The 22,590-nt window shown below is 34.1% G+C and overlaps 1 pseudogene across 1 annotated transcript; it reads right to left on the reverse strand.

Annotated features, from left to right (window-relative positions):
- Positions 1-18,655: 18,655 nt before the first annotated feature.
- LOC148195318 (chaperone protein ClpB1-like) lies at positions 18,656-22,191 on the reverse strand (annotated as a pseudogene). Its single transcript, XR_015780874.1, has 6 exons — positions 21,630-22,191; positions 20,681-21,335; positions 19,755-20,541; positions 19,402-19,666; positions 19,110-19,307; positions 18,656-19,021 (listed from the first exon to the last, which is right to left on the reverse strand). The product of XR_015780874.1 is annotated as a chaperone protein ClpB1-like (transcript).
- Positions 22,192-22,590: the final 399 nt, after the last annotated feature.

The following is a 22,590-nucleotide window of genomic DNA, read 5'->3' on the forward strand; positions in this document are numbered from 1 at the left end:
CACAACTAGGCTTTTTTTGGGTACTATTCGCCCATTGGCCATTTCATTAGCTTCCCTGTTAAAATGTTTTCCTTCATGGTAATTTTGAGGAAGAAATTTAGATGAACCAACCTCTTGGATTTGTTGCTCAAGAGGAGTCCAGTATAGTGTGTAAGTCTCTCAATGGTCTTAAGCAATCACCTTGAGTATGATTTGGTAATTTTAGTCATACTGTGTAGGTTTCTGGGTTGAAATGAAGTGAGACAGATCATTTAGTTTTCTATTGTTGTACTTCTTTTGGAAAGTGTGTTTATCTAATAGTCTATCTATTTTGATGATATGGTTATCATAGGGATTGATACCACTAAGATCTCTAAACTAAAGGACCACTTACTCAACCATTTTCAAATTAAAGATCTTTGTTATTTGAAGTATATTCTTGGCATAGAAGTGGCTCAATCAGAGCAAGGTATTTTTATTTCACAAAGAAAATATACTCTTGACATAAAGGAGATGGGGGTGGAAAATTGCAAGCGTATTAATATTTCTATGAATCCAAATCGGAAGTTGAAGGTAGACCTAGGTGTCAAATCAAGATGGTTATATGAGGTTGGTGGAAAAACTCATTTATCTCAATATTATAAGACCTAATATTTCTTATGTAGTTGGAGTTGTTAGTCAATTCATCCAGAATCCTCACACTGATTACTGGAGTGATGTTGTTTGCATTCTGACTCAAGGTCAAAGATTGTTATGAGAACTATTGAATATAGTAAAATTAGGTATAAGATTAATCTCCCTTGTGTTTAAAACACACATGGTAATATATTTATAACGAAGAATGATACAAGTATATATGACAACCAAACATAAATATGGTAAATAGAATATATTGTTATATTGTTAAAAAGCCATATCAACAATATTTACCAATATCAAAAGTTTGCGTTTCCCCAATTAACATAAAACACAATATGTAGATTAGGTTGGTTGTCCTATTGATAGAAGATTCACCATAAGATATTGTATATTCATTGGAGGGAATATTGTCTCCTAGAAGAGCAAGAAACAAAATCGTGTTGCTTGATCAATTGTAGAAGCTAAATATTCTGAGTTTCAAATAAGGACCAAGCACATAGAGATCTATAGTCATTTTATCATGGGAGAAGTTGTTGTTCAAGGAACTTTAACTGGATTTATCAACTCCAAGACCAACTTACAAAAATTACTAAGTTCTTGAGAGAGTCTAGAATTCAGTTTACATGTTATAAACATGGTGCATATAATTTATGTGCTCGAGTTTGAGGGCATTGTTAACATTATGGTTGTTATTGTATTGTAAAACTTTCATAAAGCTGCTTTTTGGGTATGTGTGCGTAGTCTAAGGGTGAGTTTTATATGATATACTTTTTCTTTGTAATGCACTTTTCCTTTTTCTCATAATTAAAATTTACATCACTGAGATTTGTACTCATTGGTTTTTCGTCATATCTAGTTTCGAGTAACTCATTCCTTTGAATTTGTCTTTGTTAAAATAGTGAATATACATTAGACTGTATACCGTGTGTAGGAACATACAGCGTATATGACTTTATATAGACTTATTACATCAGTTATGCATGAAGAGAGAGGATATATTTTTCCCTCTAAAATAAATAAGACATAGCTTTAGCAAACAAAATATGCTGTTCTGATTCTCAACAGTCTCATTAAATGTGTTCTGAATAGTGAGTATACAAAAGTTCTTGAAACCGTGGTTGAATCAACTTGCAATTGAAATGCTCAAGACATCTAATCTGTAAAATACCAATAACACAATATCTTACCTTAATCCATTTTTATGAATAAAAAACCCGTTTTAGTTTTCAGGTTCTATAAATATATTTACATTTATTCACATTCTAAGCTGAACTTCGATAAATTTGGAGGGGCTGGGGCCAGTGTCTGTAGAAGAAATGTCTGTTAAGAAGTGATATCTTAGTGCTTAATTATTGTGAAATTATTGTTGCAGGGGTTCATGATTCATTTTGGACCCACCCTTGCGACGTTGAGAAAATGAATCAAATTCTGAGAGAAAAATTTGTGGAGCTTTATAACATGCCCATACTTGAAAATGTAAGTACTTTCTCTGGCTCAAGAATTGTATGCTTATTTTCTTGAAGTACTTGGAATAAAACTTATTGTGGGTGAAACGATGTTTTTTTTCTCTCACTATCAAGCATATACAAATTTCAGTTGACCTTAATTGTGGGTGAAACGATGTTTTTCTATATTTAAAATATAATTATGTAAAATGAAAGCAAAACTGCAAAGGAAAAGAAACTTGCTATGTGGTTAATTTTTCTGAAACATGCCAATAGACAGATGTAACATCCCAAAATACAGTAATCACTATAATTCAGAATTAATTACAATTAACAGTAATCACAAACAGTCTTTGCATTAAAACAGGATTAAAAGCCTAACGGCATCAGTACAGAGGACGCGTATAAACGCATACAATGAAACCAAGAGTGAACGCTCTTAAATACATAAACTAACGAGCACCAAAATACATCTGAGATGAATAAGGCGAACGGCCTTACAAAAATAGGTGGCCGAACGTTATAACTATGCTAACACATACAGCCTAAATCAAACGAGCACTCTAAGGCTCGGCCTTTACTTCAACTTCAACCAGATTGGAGTCGTCCAAATTTTCTTCTTCCAGCATTGCTTCAAGGGATGCTCCACCATCTGCTCACATCCACAACGGATGATCATTGCATTTGACAAGACGGACGTACATATACAAGAGACAACACAATGGAAATGCAAGGGTAAGCTTATAATATTTAATTTATACAATCAACACATACAGTTACAATTCTAAACACACATACAGCATGTGATTCATCAAATAATAATCATAGAAAGACATATAATAAGACAGACCGTCCGGACTGTATGAACCATGTAGTTACAGGCGTCCTTGCACCCGAGTGGTGTATTAACTGATCAATCCCCAGCTGCCACTCGAGGTTAACCCTATCTGTCCGGAGTACTCAATGGACTAGAGCCTCCTGCCATTCCCACGCATGACTACCCCCTTCTACTTGAAGAGGTGTATCACGGAAAATCAGGATGGACCAAGCCAGCATTAACTAACCACAGTCATACCTTACCAATTCAATATTCAATCATATAAGAGACGTTCCTCCCTGGAACGCTCGTAAAAATCCAATTCCAATAATTCGTTCAACATATCATTCGTCCATATTAAACATTTCTCATTTTCACATTTTCATTCTATGTTCCACTCTCTTAAATTCACGAATGTTCACCATTTAATCAATAGGGACCAACATGTTACAGTACTCCTACCTTCTCGTTTCTGAACAAAAGAAACGAACCATTTATCCACTTAATACGTTTCGACACTTAATAATTTGAAGGTACTGATCTTAGAAAATATGGATGATACTTAGAAAGATTTTAAGTATAAAGACTCCAGGTAGAATCCAAAGGATACAACCAGTAAGAAAATATTTAGATAAACAACCAAATATGATTAAATTCAGAAGACAATTCTGCCAGTCCAAGAACGAACGTTAAATAACAATTTGGACGAACGCCAGTTACGTTCGCATCAGAATTCAATAATAAGGACGAGCGTTCAGTTATAAAACCGAACCCTCTTTGGACGAACGCTGGGTCAATGACCGAGCACAAATCAGAACGAACGCTTGGTATAAACCGAGCGCTATCTAGGACGAACGCTCAATCTAAGACTGAGAGCTCCTTTGGACGAACGTTCAATATAATAACGAACGCTCTGTAAAACGAACGTTCGACACTAGGTCGAACGACATTAAGGACGAACGCTCGACTTAAGGCCGAACGTCACGTATTTGTAAAGTTTCAAGTATTTATCTATACTGAGCTGAACCGAACGCTCATTCACAAAATTGGGGACGCTCGTTCTCGAGCAGAATTCCTTCCAAATGAAGGAATTCCAAATCTAAGTTATTTTGCTGAATCCCGAACGGTCTATGACCGTACAGGGACGAGCGTCACTTATCAGAGGGGAGATTAAAATTCCAGATTTCTCAAGTTTAACAGAAGTTTCCAGATTTCAAATTTATAACTTTATAACTTTCATTCCAGATTTAATTCATCACTAACATCATTCTCATACAGATTTCAACATTTTAATCATTCCAACTCTACCATAATCATACTCCATTCATTCGTAATCAAATCATCATGCATTTAAAACCACCAACAATATATACAATCCACACAAACAGTGATCGTTCATGACAGATAAATCAAGATCAGAAAACCAGATTCCATAACAGTGGTCAATCATACAGCTCAAACATCATGCAGTTCATACATGCATAATAACAGTGATCATCCATACAACTCAAACCTTACATTTTTCATTCATACAACTCAGATTACACAACATGCAGTATAAATTAAACACATAAGCTTCCCTTACCCGGATTGAAATTCAAGCTTGTTCTAGATGTATAAAATGGCTTCGTCCAACTACGTTTTGCTTAGGATTCTTGACTCTTCCAGAACCAAATCTAACCACAGATTACAGAACTCTTAGAATACCAGTTTGCATGCAACTAAAACTCTATTTTTCCAGAACCTAAGGACGAACTACGAAAGGGACTCACCAGTGTCAGTCTTTGAAGCTGTTCGGTCCAATGGATAGCTCTTAGTGCAGTGGTTGTTCCTACGGTGCTGAAAACGCGATTGGAGAAGAAACGTAAGGATTACAGCAGAGAGAAGTTTAGGGTTTTTAGAGAGAAGTTGGAGAAGATGAAAGGGTGAGTTCAGAGGTTGAAGATGAGTTCGTGCAAGTGAGAGAGAGTTTTCGAAAAGTCTGGTTTTGGTTAAACCAACGTTCAATTGGAAGAACGTGTCACAGGTTGCCACATGCACACCAAACTCTGATTTAGAAGATTCCAACGTGACAAGTGGCGTGTGTGCATGCAGAGTTTAGTGCGTTTTAATGTTTCAGAGAATGATGAGCGTGGTGCTTCGTGCACGTCAGACAGAATTGTGATCAGATTAGGAAGTGGGTTTTAAATGGCTGGGAATGAGGTGGCAAGCATTAAGGGTGAGGTGCCAGGATTAATTTAAGCTAATTATTAAGGATCTCACAACAGACATCATATGCACACGTTCATTAACAGCCATTTAAATACATGATTGGTCGTGGATTTGGCCTTATGCTATAATGGTATTTGGTTGAGGACACAAGCGCTAGAACTGGAAGGTTTCTACTGCCTGAAAATTTAAATTAAATTTATATTATGGTGGAATTGATGTCAAGTCTTGGGCGACTGTAAGTTTGCTGCCTAGGGACAAGGTCATGAATTTAAATCTTGGAAATAGACTGTTCTTATGGTTGCAAGCCTACCTGCATCGACCCTCTCCAAACCCCTCTTGGTGCGAGTCTTGTGCCTTTTATCTATCTCTTGCATTATTGTTGAATTGACTATTTATTTATTCGCTTTGTATGTATAAATTACTCTCCGTGTGAACTAGGAGCACTTAAAGCTCAGCTGATCCCACTACAAACTATTACAGATGTTGATTGAGAGAATGCTATGTTTATTATGAAAGTATCGTTGGCCAATATTAAACTAGATAACATCTAAGTTGAAAGTAAAAACTCACTCTAAAATATATTGTTCGTGTAATTCAAAACTTCTTTTCATTTTATACCAAACAAAACTCAGGCTATTTTCATGATGAAACTTTGATTTGTTGGCAGTTGCTCGAGGGCTTCGAGTCTACATATCCAGGATTGGCTTTCCCCTCATTGCCAAAGAGAGGTGAGTTTGACTTAGAGAAGGTTCTTGATTCTCCGTACTTCTTCAACTGAACAATTCTCCAGTCAACAATTATAAGTTGCAGTCAAAGTATTCGTACTTCCAATGCAAAATACGGATGAACGCATGGGTTGCAATTCATCCTTTCTGGAAATGGGAATAATGATCCAACATTTCTTCTAGAGAAGACCAGGAGGGAAAGAAAACAGGTTCTGAAAATATTTTGAAAAATTTCTTGTTCTAGAATGGCTATAGCTGGTGTCGAGATGTGTGAGACCCTTAATAATTAGCCCCATTTAATCCTGACACATCACTCTTAATGCTTTCCACCTCATTCCCAGCCATTTAAAAACCACTCCCTAGACTGATCCCATTCCCTCTGACGTGCACAAAACACCACGCCCATCATTCTCTGATTTCATTAAAACGCACTAAAGTCTGCATGCAAGCATGCCACTTGTCATGTTGGAAGTTTCTGAAATCAGAGTTGGTGTGCATGTGGCTACATGTGAGTAGTTCTCAAATTTTAACGTTGGTTTAACAAAATCAGACTTTTCGAAAACACACTTTCACTTACACGAACTCATCTTCAACCTCTGAAACTCACCCTTTCATATTCTCCAACTTCTCTCTTGAAACAGTGAACTTCCTTTTTACTGTAAAAACTTATATCTCTTCTCCAATCACGATTTCAGCACCATAGGAGAGTTCGTCCAGCCTTGATCTTCATTTTGGACCGAACAGAAATTAAATCCAACCTGGTAAGTCTCTTCGCGGTAGTTCATCCTTTAGGTTTCTGGAAAATAGGATTTTTAGTTGCATGCAAACTGGTATACTGAGTGTTCTGTAAAATTTGGTTAGATTTTAGTTCGGAAGAGTCAAGATCATAAGAAAAAAAGTGTTGGACAAAGCCATTTCTACACCTAGGACAAGTTTGAATTTCAATCCGGGTAAGGGAAGTTTATATGTTTAATTTATACTGTTTGATTTATGATCTGAGATGCATATATGGAAAGCATGATGTGTGAGTATTTAGAAACGTTTACTGATATGGAATATGATTTCTGGTTTGTTTTGCATGTGTGAAAAATATGAAGTTGAGTTGTTAGAAATGATCACTGATATCTGATATGCATTCTGGTTTGGATGAATCTGTCATAAACTGATACGGCTTGTATGAATTATATTTGATGTTGAATTTGATTTAAATGCATGTTGAGTTGATTATGGATGAATGGAGAATGGCTATTGTGTGGTTGGAATGATTTTAAATGTTGAAATCTGCATGATGATGATGTTTGAAGGGAATTAAACCTGAAATGGAAGTATAAAGTTGGAAAATGGAAATCTGGAAAAATTCTGCTAAGTGTGAAAAATCTAAATTTTCTGATCATTCTCTGTTGCTAAAAGGTCGTTCGTCACTGTACGGTCTTAGACCGTTCGGTTTTTGGTTAACATGACTTAGATTGGAATTCATTCATTTGGAATGAATTCTGCTCGAGAACGAGCGTCCCCCAATTGAGTGAATGAGCGTTCGTTCTGCTCAGTATAGATCAATATTTAAAACTTTATAAATAAGTGACGTTCGGTCTTAAGTCGAGCGTTCGTCCTCAATGACGTTCGGCCTCATGTCGAGCGTTCGTCCTTATTGTTGTTCGACCTTATGTCGAACGTTAGTTCTAGAGAGCGTTCGTCCTTATACTGAACGTTCGTCCAAAGTTGGCGTTCGGTCCTATACCGAAACGCTCGTCCTATAAAGCGCTTGGGTTATAACCAGCGTTAGTGCTGATTCGTGCTTGGTCATTGACCTAGCGTTCGTCCACAGCAGGGTTCGGGTTCTAACTGAACGCTCGTCCTTATTATTGAGTTCTGAGCGAACGTAATTGATGTTCGTCCAAATTGAAATTCTGAACGTTCGTTCTTTGACTGGCAGTGCTGTTTATCTGAAATTCAATTATATTGGTTGTTTATCTAAACATTTTCTTACTGGTTTTATCCTTTGGATTCTACCTGAACTCTGTACACTCAAAATCTTTCTAAGTATCATCCACCTCTTTTAAAGATCAGTATTTTCAAATTATTAAGTATTGAAACGTATTAAGTGAGTACACGGTTCGTTTCTTTTATTCAGAAACGCGTGGTCAAAAGTACTGTAATACTTTCGTTTTATTTGATCAAAGGATGAATGTTGTAAAATGTTAAGGGAATGAAACACAGAATGAGAAAGGGAATAAAGAGAACTGGTTATTATGAACGAATGATATATTTTGAAGAAATTATTGGAAGTGGATATTAAAGAGCGTTCCAAGGAGGAACGTCTCTGATGTGTTGAATGTGAAATATTGAATGGTAAAGTATGAACCTGGATAAGTTAGGACTCGCTGTCCGTCCTGATATTCCGTGATACTCATCTTCACGTAGAAGGGGGTAGTCATGCGTGGGAATGGCAGGAGGTTCTTCGTTCATCGCTTAGATATGGGCGAGGGGCTAACCTCGAGTGGTAGCTGATTAGGTATATCCCGGCTTGTACACCACTCGGGTGCATGGACGCTTGTAACTACATGGTTCATACAGTCCGGACAGTCTGTCTTTTATATTTATTTTATGATTGCGAATTGATAATTTATGTGCTGCACGCTTGAATTGATATGTGAACGTATGTGTTAATTGTATAAATTAAATATTATAAGCTTACCCTTGCGTTTTTCCATTGTGTTGTCTATTGTCCATGTACTTCCGTCTTGTCAAATGCAATGATCATCCGTTGTGGATGTGAGCAGATGGTGGTGCATCCCTTGAAACAATGCTGGAAGAAGAAAATTTGGAGGATGCCAACTTGGTAGAAGTGGAAGTTAAATCGGAGCAGTAGAGATTAGATCCATAGTAGCTGTTAGTTATTTCTGTACTGTATTTTAACAGTTCTGTGTACAGTACTGCAGACGCGTTTTATCCAGAACTGTTTTATATTTTGATTAGTTTATGAACACTGTAATTTGCTGTTTTATTTTGGAGCAGCTACTGTAAATATTAGCCAGTAGGCTTTTATTTCTGTTTTAATGCAAAGACTGTTTATGATTACTGTTAATTGTAATTAATTCTGAATTATAGTGATTACTGTATTTTGGGATGTTACAAGATGTATTTGACATAAGGCGGCATAAGAGATAAACTTTTATCTCCCATGAAATTTATAATCACACCTTGGAGAAGGGACACGCCATAGAATTTTAATGTTGGTGATGTTCAATACCTGAATTGAGTTGCTGCTGCTCAATAGACGTGGCTACTTCTAAACGCGTGCAGCAGAATCTTCTGTACAGTGCGGAACATAGGGCTAGAGCTAAGCTTAACAGTCTGCTTGTAAAATTTATTTTAATTTATTATATATTGTAGATCAGAAGAATTTCGTTACGGATACAATCATGCTCTTATTTTTTATTTCTAATAAAATTATTTATTTACTTGAAATTCAATTTAGAAGTTTCTTATTATATTTGGTTAAATATTCATGGAGACTTGTCTTAAATTAGTTTCTTATTTTTTTTAATTGGGTTCGAAAAATTAATGCAATTGAACTTTTATTATTAATTGTTTTCTAATTGGGTTCTTATTTACGAAAAATTAATGCAATTGAACCTTTATTATTAAATTGGTTGAACGATGTTAAATGTCAATGACATGGTTTAATTAAAAGACGTGACAAATTTAGGACATTGATGTAGGGTAATGATATGGATTTTGACATTTTAAACATTAAAAATTTAGTGAAATTTAATTAAAATCAATTGGGAATGTTTTGAGCAAATTTGTATTTTGTAAAATTAGGGTTCACTTATGCACTTTAGGGGTCTATCATCCACATTGAGGTTTGATAGAGTGAAATTGCGGATTAAATGAAGGAAATTATTATTCAGTGAAGAGATTTATGTGTTTAACTTCATCTTTCGGACGTTGTTGCTTGGAATCACGAGATGGTTGCAGGTCAATCACGAGGTGGTTTGAGGTGAATTGCGTCAGAGGTGAGTAAATGTTGTATTGGGTTTCAATTTATTCATCAATGATTTCTATAGTCGTATGACTTTTGTCTTTCCAAAGATGAATATTGCGTTTGTCCCACCATGTTGACATGCCTTTCTAAGTTTATTGTGTTGCGGTCCACTTTTAAAGTTCTTTTTGGTGTGTCATTTTCAGTGCATTCTGCGTTTAATAGGTGTTGTTTTTTGTTGGTATATTATTATTCTATAGGTGTAGAAATATTTATATTGTGTTGGGTGTGATGGAGGAGGATTTTGAGGTAGTTATCTATCATGGGGAAAAGTTCTTAAACAATGTCAGACTGAAGTATGAAAGGTAAATTGATACCTTAAGTTTTGACCCAAACCTTTGGAGTTACTTTGTTGTAGTAAAGTGTAGTGAAAATGTTGAGGTATGTTGGATTCAAAGAGTTGTAGTATTGTGTAGGAGGAGGTTTTGTGGTCGATGACAGGTTGAAGCCTTTGTGTGATGACACCGGAGCCATGTACATGGTCAACTTATATAGCTTAAATGGTTAGGTTCATTTATTCGTGGTTCACATAGTGTCTGAATCTTAAGTGATACACATGCTAGAATATGTTGGTGATGAAATAGCTAAAGAAGAAGTTTCACCTGTGTTACATGAGAGTGGTGAAGGTGTACGTGTAGGTGATGGTGAATGTGAAGAAGATGGTGGTATGACATAAGAAAGGGGTCAATGTCATGTTGATGTTGAAGGTCAAACTGAAATACAGGCTAAGGTGGCTTAGTGTGAACAAGATGTTGGTGCGTCACAAGGGATAGTTGAATGTGATGTGATGTTGAACGTGAGACTGAAACAGAGGTGGTTAATTGTGAGGTAGATGTTGATGTGTCAGAAGACAAGGGTGAATGTGATGAACGTCTTAAAGGTGATATTGAAACATAGGGTGAGGTCCCTCACTACGAAGGAGATGGTGTTGAACACAAGAGAGGGATGACATGAATATGAACCTACCTCAATTGTATAGGAAGAAGTTGATGTTCGCGGTTGGAGTACGTTAGGTGATGATGGTAATGTTGATGTAAATAATGATACTATGGAGAGGCTAGCTGACATAAATGTTGAGTGTGACTTAAGAGAATGATATTATTCTGGTAGTCTGCACATTAAAGTGGAAAGCCTTTCACATGAATATGAAGGGTCATCATGGAGTGATATGTCTGATAGCAATTTTGATGATGACGATATAAGTTGTGGTAATGAGAGAGGTTTGTTAGGTAATGAATGGCAATTTGAAGAATTAATTAGTGCAACACATAGTGATGAAGAAAATAATAAGGTAGAGGGTTATGGGAAGTTCATGACCTTTTCTATGTCGAAAAGTATGGTTAATTTTAAATGGGAATTGAGGACATATTTTTGGTGAAAAATAAGATTTTTTGGATGTAAAATAAAAACCTATTCATTAGAAAATGGTAGAAATTTAAAATTTGTTAAAAATTATAAGAGAAGAATGAGGTTGATATGTGTGGGTGCAAAAGGACAACGCCCCTGGATGGCATATTGGTCAATATAGACGAATATTCATGCACTTGTAGGAAATGGAGCATCATTAGAATACCATATTGTCATTCACTAACAACAATGAAGTTTCTAATATGGATGGAGAAGACTTGATACCTTTTTGTTTTCAGAAGTCAACTTATGAAGAAATTTACTCATCAATTATCTATCATATTAACAACAAAAACACGTGGGACATTACTCCATATTCAGATGTGTGGCCTCCATAAAAAAGAATGTTGTTAGGTAGACCTAAGAAGAAAATAAGGTGAATTATATAAATACAAAGTTGTTGTTAATTATTTGACAAACGTACTACTCTCATGTACATTAAAACTCATATCTTCTCCATTAATATACTAATTATGTAGAAATTACCAAAGTTCTTAAATTATATAAAAACAAAGTTGTGACATTCCAAATATTACATAAAAGTTCAAAACAATCAAATACATAATAAAAGATGTTGCTAGCCAGATGATAATGAACGTCTATCACAAACATTTCAACTTCCTCTATTGGTGGATGCATGTTCTTTACACGACACACAAATTATCTGTAATGTCTCATTAGTACAACCCCAAGGTATAATGTCCTCGTATACATCATGAAAATCAATCATTGTTTGTTCCAACAATCCTCTCCTCACATACACGAGCTCAACAAAGTGCAACCAACAATCATCAATGATTGTTATGACAGCCTCTAGAACAACATTTGACGAGCGCGAGAGGGACTGCTCATACTCAAATTGCCTTAACATGCGTTTGGGTAGATGCTAGTGTACAATCAGACTAACTTTAATCCAACCAAAAAACATATTGATTGCCATATGCGGACAACTAATTCGATGTGATTGATAATGACTCACATCACCCCATCATATGTGAAATCATCCAAATGTGCCATTGCCTCAAGTCGGTTGAAAATCTGCCTCATTGTCACCTAAACTGCTCGTACAAGTGGACTAATGCAACAACTCCTCAAACATATTTGCCATATGACTGCAAGTATCTTAAGAGAAACAAGTACGACACACGGATGAGGGTGTCACTTTTATCCGTAAAAATAGTGCATCCAACAAGATGTAACAAGTAGCCCATGCGACGTACTCTCACTACTGGTTCTCAACACAATTGCTATATATGTCTCTTAACCAGCTCAATCTAACTTGGGGACCATGACATTGTCTCAGCTCAGATGTAGCACTTGCACAATCCACGCCTAATAGGTTAAGGATCATACCCAAAGCCGCTTCAAAGTCTAAGACTTTCATTCGAATATAATTGTCCCACTATAGGCAGATGTAGCAACACATACACATAAACTAGTATATGATGATCATCTCACCGACAAGGACATGAAAAATGTTTAACGATTTATGTCATCTCTCAACAAATGCCAATATCAAGCTCTTATTGGTGTCATCGTAAGAAATATCGCATATAGGCATCAAACCATAATTTATCACAAAATTTTGAACATGTTCTAAATTTGTTTAATTTTTGTTTCCATGTTAGACCCAGTTGATCTTCTCTCTGTTTGGTACAAACAAAGTCCCACATCAGATAAAACAAGAGATGGACATGGGTTTATATACTCATAAGATACCTCCATTGGTAAGAGGCCTTTTGGAGTGGTATCAAAAGTAAATCCGTGAGGGCTTGGCCCAAAGCGGACAATATTTTACCAGTGTGGAGATCTATGTGTGTGTTGTCCCCATGGTTCAGGTCTGGTGATCGGGCTCAGACGAGTACATCTCTCCATGATCAGGTGAAGTCGTGGCAAGTGGCGAGTGACAGATAGCTAGATAAATCATGAGAGGTGGAGAACAAGAGATGCTCAGTATTGTGTGACCGTGGATCGTGAAAGATGGCAAAGAAATGCTCAGTGTTGACCATGGTGTACTCGAAGATAAGAAAGGACTTTCGTTATAGGGGAGACCTCCATTTTACAAACCGATGTTGGAGTTCTCATTTTGACTTCACATTGTAAAGAACTTTTAGCCTAGATGCACTTCACATTCTTACCATTTCTATAACAAACAAAGTCATAATATATTAAAATCAATACACATTAAAAAAATAACTAATTTAAAAAGAATAAATAAAGAAAACTATAAGACAAAAAATAAATAAAACTAAACAAAATATATATCAACGGATAGAGCCTGATCTAGTGTTTAATGTGAGTGTGCATGGGAGGGTGTGTGTGCTTGGTCTCAAGTTCAAACCCTCCTAAAACCAAAGAGACTCCTATTTGGTTCTTATTACCTTGTAAGAATTATATATACTTTAAAGAGCATTTATCTATACTCTTTAACCAAGAGTGTGGGTAAGAGAGTATTGAGAATTCTCTTTCATTGTTGGAAGAGGACCAAAGATCATGAAGGAAGAAGCTTGGCCTTTGAAAGCAAAGAAAAAAAAGAAAGAAAATGGGGGAGATATGATGGGCAATTTACGTTTCAATGGCCTTTCTTGAAAGTGGAATAGAAAAAGATAAGAAAGCATGAAGGTGGTTTTTGAGTTTTAGTTGAGAAAGAAAAAGTGAAAGTTTGAGAGGTGTGTGTATGTGATTGCCGTGTGATGAGTGGGAGAAGTGTGAGTGGTTACGTGATGGGTAGAAAAAAAGAAAAGAAAAGAGGATGGGAATGCATGGGGTGTGTGTTACGTAGAATGAAGAGAGAAAGAGTGATTTAGGTGAGAAATGAGTGACTTAAAGTGGGACCTACTTTGGAAGTGAGAGAAAATGTAAATTTAATGGTTTTGGGGTCCATTTGAAAATATAGATATAGAAGGGAGTGTGTTTAGAGTAAGAAGGGGGTGTATTAGAATTAAGTGTTTTATTTGATGTTGGATATTAATTAAAAAGTGGAGGTGCACTAGAAATGACAATAGATATTAATCATTTAAATTATTGTATATTTTAATTTTTTTATTATATATAAAACTTGATTTTTCTTAATTATTTTTATTTTAAATTTTGATATGCAAATATTTATTCTACATTTTATTTTTTTATTTTTTATTTTAAGTTAGATAATACTTTGTTATTTATCATATAAATATTATTATATTTATTAAACAAATTTAAGTTTCATTTAAAAAAGAATAAGCATTTAAAACTACTATATTATTAGTCTATATTTTTTATAGGATTAAAATAATTCATTTAAATAAAATTCAATAATATCAATAGAGTTTATTTAAAAACAATTCTATAAATATTTAATAAAAAAATTAATTTTACTATAAATATCAATATGATATTTATACAAATAATAAATTTAGTCTAGTTTTAAAGAAAATAATATTGTTTAATTTAAAAAAAATCAGAAAAACGAATATAAAATTTAAATTAAATATAAAAAAGGACACATGATCAGTAATATGTTGCACCCTAAGTGTCAGGTGACACACCACATAATAACATATGGATGACAAAAAAGTTTTAAACAAATTAAAAATAAATAAAAATTATAAATTGATACGTGATATATAATCTAACACTGTTAGTAAAATAATAACACAAAATAATTTAATTGAATTAATTTTTCAAAATTGAAACCTCATTGAAAAAAAAGGTTTTTTCCTTAAGTTGAAGAAAATAGTTTTAAAATTGTTAGTTGATGGTGGTGAGTGGTTAACTCTGAAATGAAGACTTTGAAATTGGAATATTGCATAACAACCGACAAAGGCATGAGTTTAACTTTTACTTTAATAGGTAAATTGAAAAAAGAATAACTAATAATAATTAATTGGCGTAATTAGATGTTAATGATGATGATTGAGATTTGTTTAATAATTAGTGTAAGAGCATATGCCAAAACAATGCATTTCTGACTGACTAAGAACTTTCCACCTATCTCGGTCAACCCACTAACGAAAATTAACAATAAATTCATCAAAATTATTTATTTACTTTCTTAACAACATTTCTCTATTATTCTTATAAATTATACCAACTTTTTTTATATTTAAAATAAGGTAAATAGTCAATTTTTTATATGACTATTACATAAAAAAGTCACAACATTGTTTTGTAAAAATCTTCAATTCAGATAATTTCGTTTCAAATTTATTAATATTTAAGGTAATTAAATACGTATTTAACTTTCAGTATTGGTGTCATAAACTTCTTAAGAACAAATTAAAATTAATATACAGTTAATTTTGAAAGAACAATCAATTATTATAATCTTACAAAACAAAAATAAAAAACAAAAGATTCTAATAACATATTAATTTAATTTTAAACACATGTAACATTATTATTTTTATTATACTAAAAATGACAATATTTATTTAATTTTTAAAAGAAATAGGCACATTTTGTACAACCCCGAAAAGAAAATTTCATATACTTTCACTAATATTCTTTTAAAAGCAAAAAAGAAGAAGAAAGGTTGTATCCTTGGGTTCAAAATATATATTTTCCTTATTATGGTTGATTATTTTAAGATATTTTTATTATTAAGGAATTTAATTTGTTGTTGTGAATTTAAATACGATATATTATATTTATTTACTTTTATAACTATTTACTTTTGATATATGTTATGGTTTTTATGAGGTTTTCAAATAAAATTCAAACTTTATAAATTCATGTTTATAATTTTATTTTTCTATTAATATCGATCAATATACTATATTACATAGTATGAAAGATAAAGTGAAAAATGTTTTATTAAAACCAGGTTAATCCTGAATAAATTTGAATTCATGTATTCAGTGATCAATAACCTATTTTAATAAAACCATGGATTTGCTTTTGGTATTGCTCCAAAAGGATGTATGTTATGTGTATATAAACCCATGTGTATTTCATACTTTATCCGATGTGGGACTTTGTTTGTACTCAACAAGAAAAGACCAAAAATATTTCATTTTTTACCTTATCTCAATATGTCTCGGTTATGAAACCGTTGCTATAATGTGAAAATAATCGTTGTCGTATGTCTTCGTTGCACTAGTGAACGTTGTTAATTTATATCATCTTTTCAAATATGCGGACCTAATCAAAACAAAAAAAATTATTGAACCAATTTGAGATTTTCATACCAAAATAGGGACTAAAAACATAATTAAACTTTTTTTTTATGAGCAAAGAAAACCATATATTTATAAATGGAGTACTTGGGGTACAATTACCCTTACATGATAATTACAACATGGATTGTGATAATATATCTCTTAATTACTTTTTCCTGCCAAACTTGTACATCAGCTTAGAAATATACCTACCCAACCCAACATATTGCGGAAAAAAATTACAAAATATTAGCCAATCTAAGTCCTATAAACAATAGTGCACTAACACATCAAAACACTGCATCAAACACTTATTAGAGTATTGCTTCATTCTTTACAAGGTTTTTCACACCAGTTCAACTCTCTTTCTGTAATCAGCTTTCAAAATCATTTTGTACGCCTTTACAGTGGGTATAAAACTTTGTTTTCCTTAGTGGTAGCTTCAAAATACCTACACAAAATTTGGATACAAACACAAGCATTTCCAGTATCTTATATACTATTCCCTTTCTTTCTCTATTACAAGTTATTTTATCTCTCCCTTTCTTAGCTACCCCTATGTTTAAGTTATACCTCTCTATACTACCTATGAGACATATCCAATGCACTCAATTGGGCATTGAAACCATTCTACGTATGAAAACTTCACAATAGAAATTTTGTGTTTCATCCATGTCCACACTCTTAATTTTCTCATAGAGAAATTTTTCTCTGCATCAACTTTTCCTTGCCTAAAAACAACTTTATTCCTATGACTCCAGATGTTCCATTTGACAAAAATCCATAATCCTTTCCATAGATATTTCCCTTTGTTGTTAAAAGGAAACATGGATATTTTTTTTGGAAATGAACATGTAATTGATTATGGTGTGTAGTGCTTATACCTATCCATCTATTGCACATTTTCCACACCTTGTTGGCTATGTCATAGGTAAAAATATAAACTAGTTATAGTCTCCTCTGGTAACCCACACAATGTGTAAAAGGTGTCTTGTAACATTGTTCCTCACCTCTTAATGAATCATTTACATATTAACATATTTTTCATCAGATAACAGACAAGTGTAGTACTATAGATTTGTAACTTCTTTAAATAGGAAAAATTTTATGTAAAATTATGATAATTATGCTTTATGGTTTAAGGTCGATGGTGTCCGCAAGTTTATATTTTTATGTGCTTCAAAAAAAAAGGAAAAAAGAAATCATTTACATATTAACATATTTTTCATGAGATAACGGACAAGTGTAATTACCATAGATTTGTAACTTCTTTAAATAAGAAAACTTTTATGTAAAATTATGAGAATTATGCGTTATAGTTTGAGGTCGATGGTGTCCACAAATTTATGTTTTTATGTGTTTCAAAAAATAGAAAAAAGAAATCATTTACATATTAACATATTTTTCATCATATAACAAACAAGTGTAATTATTATAGATTTATAACTTTTTTAAATAGAAAAACTTTTATGTAAAATTGTGAGAATAATGCATTATAGTTTGAGATCGATGGTGTCCATAAATTTATGTTTGTATGTACTTCAAAAAATAGAAAAAAAAAATCATTTATATATTAACATATTTTTATCATATAACAAACCATGGTAAAGATTTACAATTTCTTTAAATAGAAAACTTTTAGTAAAATTATGAGAATTATATATTATAGTATCGTGCCAAATTTATATGTCTGAATAATGAATTATAATTTAATGTTGGATTTTTAAGTGAATTAAGTTGGATGAAAGTTGGTAAATGTTGACTAAACCTTTTTCTTTGTATATTTTTAGTGTGTATTGATATCGTTTACTACATACGTTTCTTTAATTTAATATAACCTATAATTGATTTTAAAGTGTAATGTTGTGGACGTTGAATTTGAATAAGTATTATTAGAGTTTAATTTTGATTTTATTTTAGTGTGTGTATGTATTTGTTCTTTTGTGAACTCAATTTATTCTTAAGATTTTTTAGAATTAAATTACTTGTTAAATGTAGTTATGAATTAATATAAATGATTCTTGATTTTAAGAATTTCCAAGCACGTCCTTAAATTCATAAACATAAATAATGAAACAATTTGTTCATTCAGAAGAAAATTAATTTTAATAATTCTAATATCAAGTAACAAATATTTTTCTTAATAAATCTTCTTTGTTTACCTATTTTCTGACCAATACTAATATTCACCAAAAAATGAAGTATAAACTTGCAATTTGCTGAGAAAGTGATTTGAGTGAGATTCAAGATTAGGAAAATAACATTCAATTTATATTTAGCTTATGTCCTGAAACAAAATTCAACAATAGGGATATTCATCCTTCAACAACTCTCATGCAGAAAAAAAGTTGCTTAAAAAAAGAAAATCATCAACTTAGTATGAAAAGAAATTGTTCAAAAGAACCAAAAGCATCAACTTGAACCTCTCTTGGTCATACAGAGTTATTAGCCAACCCTCCGTTCTTTTCCACCCGGTAGATTAGCTCGCTGCCCGCAGGATCAACATCAATGTAAACGGTTGAGTTCTCAACAATTTCTTCCTTCACAAGCATTCTAGAGAGCTCCGTCAGAACCTTTCTCTCAAGCCTCCTCTTAATTGGTCTAGCACCATAAACCTGAAACATAACAAACCTTATTAAGTACTCACAGCCTCTGTTGTGCAGTAAACAATGTTTACAATATCATCATGATAATGATACCAACCGGATCACAGCTCTCACTAAGGATATAGTCAAGAACTGCATCAGTCACTGTCATTGCAATTCCCCTCTCAGCAAGACGAGAAGCAACCTCCTTCATGTGTAACCTTGCAACCTTCCTTACTTGCTCTTGGAAAAGAGGATCAAATACAACAATTTCATCAAGCCGTTTCAACAGTTCTGGCCTAAAATTTTTTCTTACCTGTTGAAAACATATTCAGAAGACACGAGTCACAACAAAGAAAACACACAAAAAACTCAGTCATTTGTAATAAAAATTGTGCCAAGAAATATACCTCCTGCATTGCTTTATCACGAGCTGCTTGCATGGAATATTTTCCTGAAAGTCCAGTAATGAGGTGCTCTGCCCCAATATTAGAGGTTATGATAATGACTGTGTTTCTAAAGTCCACAGTGCGGCCTTGGCCATCAGTTAACCTTCCATCATCCAAGACTTGAAGAAGAGTGTTAAACACAGATATGTGTGCCTTTTCTACTTCATCAAACAGTATCACACTTACTGCTTCAGTTAGCTGACCACCTTCTTTGTGTCCAACATACCTGAAAGTTTAAAATGTGGGTTAGTCATCCGTACTTCACACCCAAAAATCACAGTAAGCTGAAAAGGGAAAAGAGTCAATCCACTTACCCAGGTGATGCACCAATCAAGCTTGAAATAAAATGTTGCTCCATATATTCAGACATGTCAATTCTAACCAACTGATTTTCATTATCAAAAAGTTGCTCAGCGAGGGCCTTTGCAAGCTCGGTCTTTCCAACACCAGTTGGACCTAAGAACATGAAGGAGCACATTGGTTGTTGAGGTCTCCCAAGCCTGGCTCTTGATCTCAGCACAGCGTCTGCTACAGAATTAACGGCTTGTTCTTGCCCTACAACTCTCTGCTGTAATCTGTCAGCAAGACCAATCAACCTTTCTTTATCGTTTTGCCCGAGTCTTGTCACTGGTATGCCAGTCCAGTGGCTAACAACCTCAGCAATGTGTTCAGGTCCAACAGTTTCTGTCAACATTACATTTTCCTGAGTGCTCCCTTCAAGCTCTTGAATTGCAGATTCCACCTCCTGAATTGCGCCATGCCGCAAATTTGCAGCTCTAGCAAGATCATATCGCCTTTCAGCCTCTAGAGGAGCAAAGTTCAGCTCTTCTCTTTTTTGCTTTAGTCTTCGAATCTCATCTATCCTCTCCTTCTCCTTTTTGTACTTCATCATCAAAGGTTGCAGCTCATCAACACTTACTTCTCCTAAACGAGCTTTGCTGGCTTTGTCTTTCTCTTTCTCCAGAGCACGAAGTTCCACTTCTAATTGCATTCTCTTCCTTTCAAGGTTGCCAATTTCCTCTGGCTGACTATCAAGTAGGACTCTCAAATTCGCACAGGCCTCATCAACTAAATCAATTGCCTTGTCAGGAAGATGACGACCTACACAACCGAAATTATTCATTTAAATAACTTATTTAAACCTATAACCTATAACTTATTTAAATAACTTACAATTTCAATCAAAACTAATATACTGTATTGCCAATTAAAGAATACACTAAAACAGAGCAGCACATACCAGTGATGTAGCGACTAGACAATTGAACCGCAACAACCAAAGCATGATCAAGAATCCTTACACCATGGTGACCTTCGTATCTTTCTTTCAAACCACGAAGTATACTTACAGTATCAACAACACTTGGTTCTGCCACGTACACATGCTGAAACCTTCTTTCAAAGGTTGCATCCTTCTCTAAATACTTCCTATACTCCTCATGCGTAGTGGCACCAATGCACCTCAACTGACCACGCTCAAGCATAGGCTTAAACAAATTAGCAGCATCCATGAAACCCTCAGCACCAAGAAACAAATGAATCTCATCAATGAATAGAATAACTTTCCCCTCAGCCTCTTCCACCTCCTTCAAAACTGCCTTCAACCGCTCCTCAAACTCCCCTATATACTTTGCGCCCGCAACCAACGCACCCATGTCCAATGCAATGAGCCTAACATCAGCACGATTCCTAAGAACATTCTCTTTAACGATCCTCTGAGCCAACCCTTCAACCACAGCAGTTTTTCCCACACCCGGTTCACCAATCAAAACCGGGTTGTTTTTGGTACTTCTAGATAAAATTCTCATAACCCTTCGTATTTCCTCATCCCTTCCAATAACCGGGTTGAGCTTCCCTGCTTGTTCCACAAGGTCTCTTCCATAGGTATTCAAAGCCTGAAAACAGAGATATATACGATGTGAGTTATATGAACTTGTTAAATGCTTCACTCGTTTTATTAAACAAATGTTTTATATCAAACTAGTACAACTCATATTTCAAAGTTAACTAAATCATATTATTTCTTTTCAGGAATTATCATCCTACCGATATGAAATTATCAAATTATCATAGTAATCTTAAATCGTACAAAATATACTAAATTAAATTCATTGCGTTTATTCAATCGGAAAAACTAAACCGAAAATCTTATTAGCTCTTCGATAAATTATTTAAGCTAAATTTAGTACCTGAAAGGTTGTGTTACCCGTGGCGCTTTCCACTTTCCTTCCCTCCTTGCCGCGAAGCTTCTCGACTTCTGATTTCACCTTCGGTGCCGCAACACCGGCTTTCCTGAGCAACTCTATGATCTGAGAATCTTCCAGGAGGAGGAGATTGCGAGGACAACTTCTTCAGCGCTTGGCTGAACACTCTCTCCGCCGCCCGCGCTGATTCCTCTCCCGCCGCGTTGGATAGCGCCTGGGAGAAGATTCCCCCTGTCGGAGAGTAGAGAGGACGCCAGATGGAGAGGAGTGAACTGCGCGTGGCCACTGCTCGCCGCCATCTCGTGAGCACTCACGAGAGCCTCATTAGTCTTCTGCGTAAATTTCTCGGGATTCATCACTTCGCCTAGGTTTGATTCCTGAAAATTGAGAGAATAAAAGCGGAAGAACGAACGAAGAGAATTTGAATCAAGTTTGATTTGTTAGAACGAAGAGACAAAATTGAAGAATGAACAAACAGAGAATTTGAATCGATTTGAGTTTTGATGTATGGAGTTTTCGGTGATCGATGTGTGAAGTGAGAGAGAAAGGAAACGTGGCCAGTATAAGAAGTTAGACGATTATTTTCTTTATTATTTTTTCTAAATATCATTTTCAAGAAAATTATTTATGATAATTAGAATATTAGTAAATTATGCAAGCATTTATTTAAATAAATGATAGCAAATTCATGAAAAGGTGTTAATGGAAATTTTGAATAATTACATTATTATTTATCTTGTATTTAAGAGTTAAACACTCACTCATACTTTTCAAAAATCTTAATTAAATCATCAAATTAGTTTTTTTCTCTTTTAAAAAATAATTTTTTTTAAAATTATCACATATCAAATAAAAAATTTGTCACTTAAGACACAACAATACCATGTATTAAGATTGAAAAAAAATATCATATAAGTTCTTTTCTAATATAGTAGAAGTTGGTATT

The sequence above is a fragment of the Vigna umbellata genome, chromosome 7 (assembly GCF_029865625.1).
Source record: "Vigna umbellata cultivar VRB3 chromosome 7, Vumbellata_1.0, whole genome shotgun sequence".
NCBI lineage: Eukaryota > Viridiplantae > Streptophyta > Magnoliopsida > Fabales > Fabaceae > Vigna > Vigna umbellata.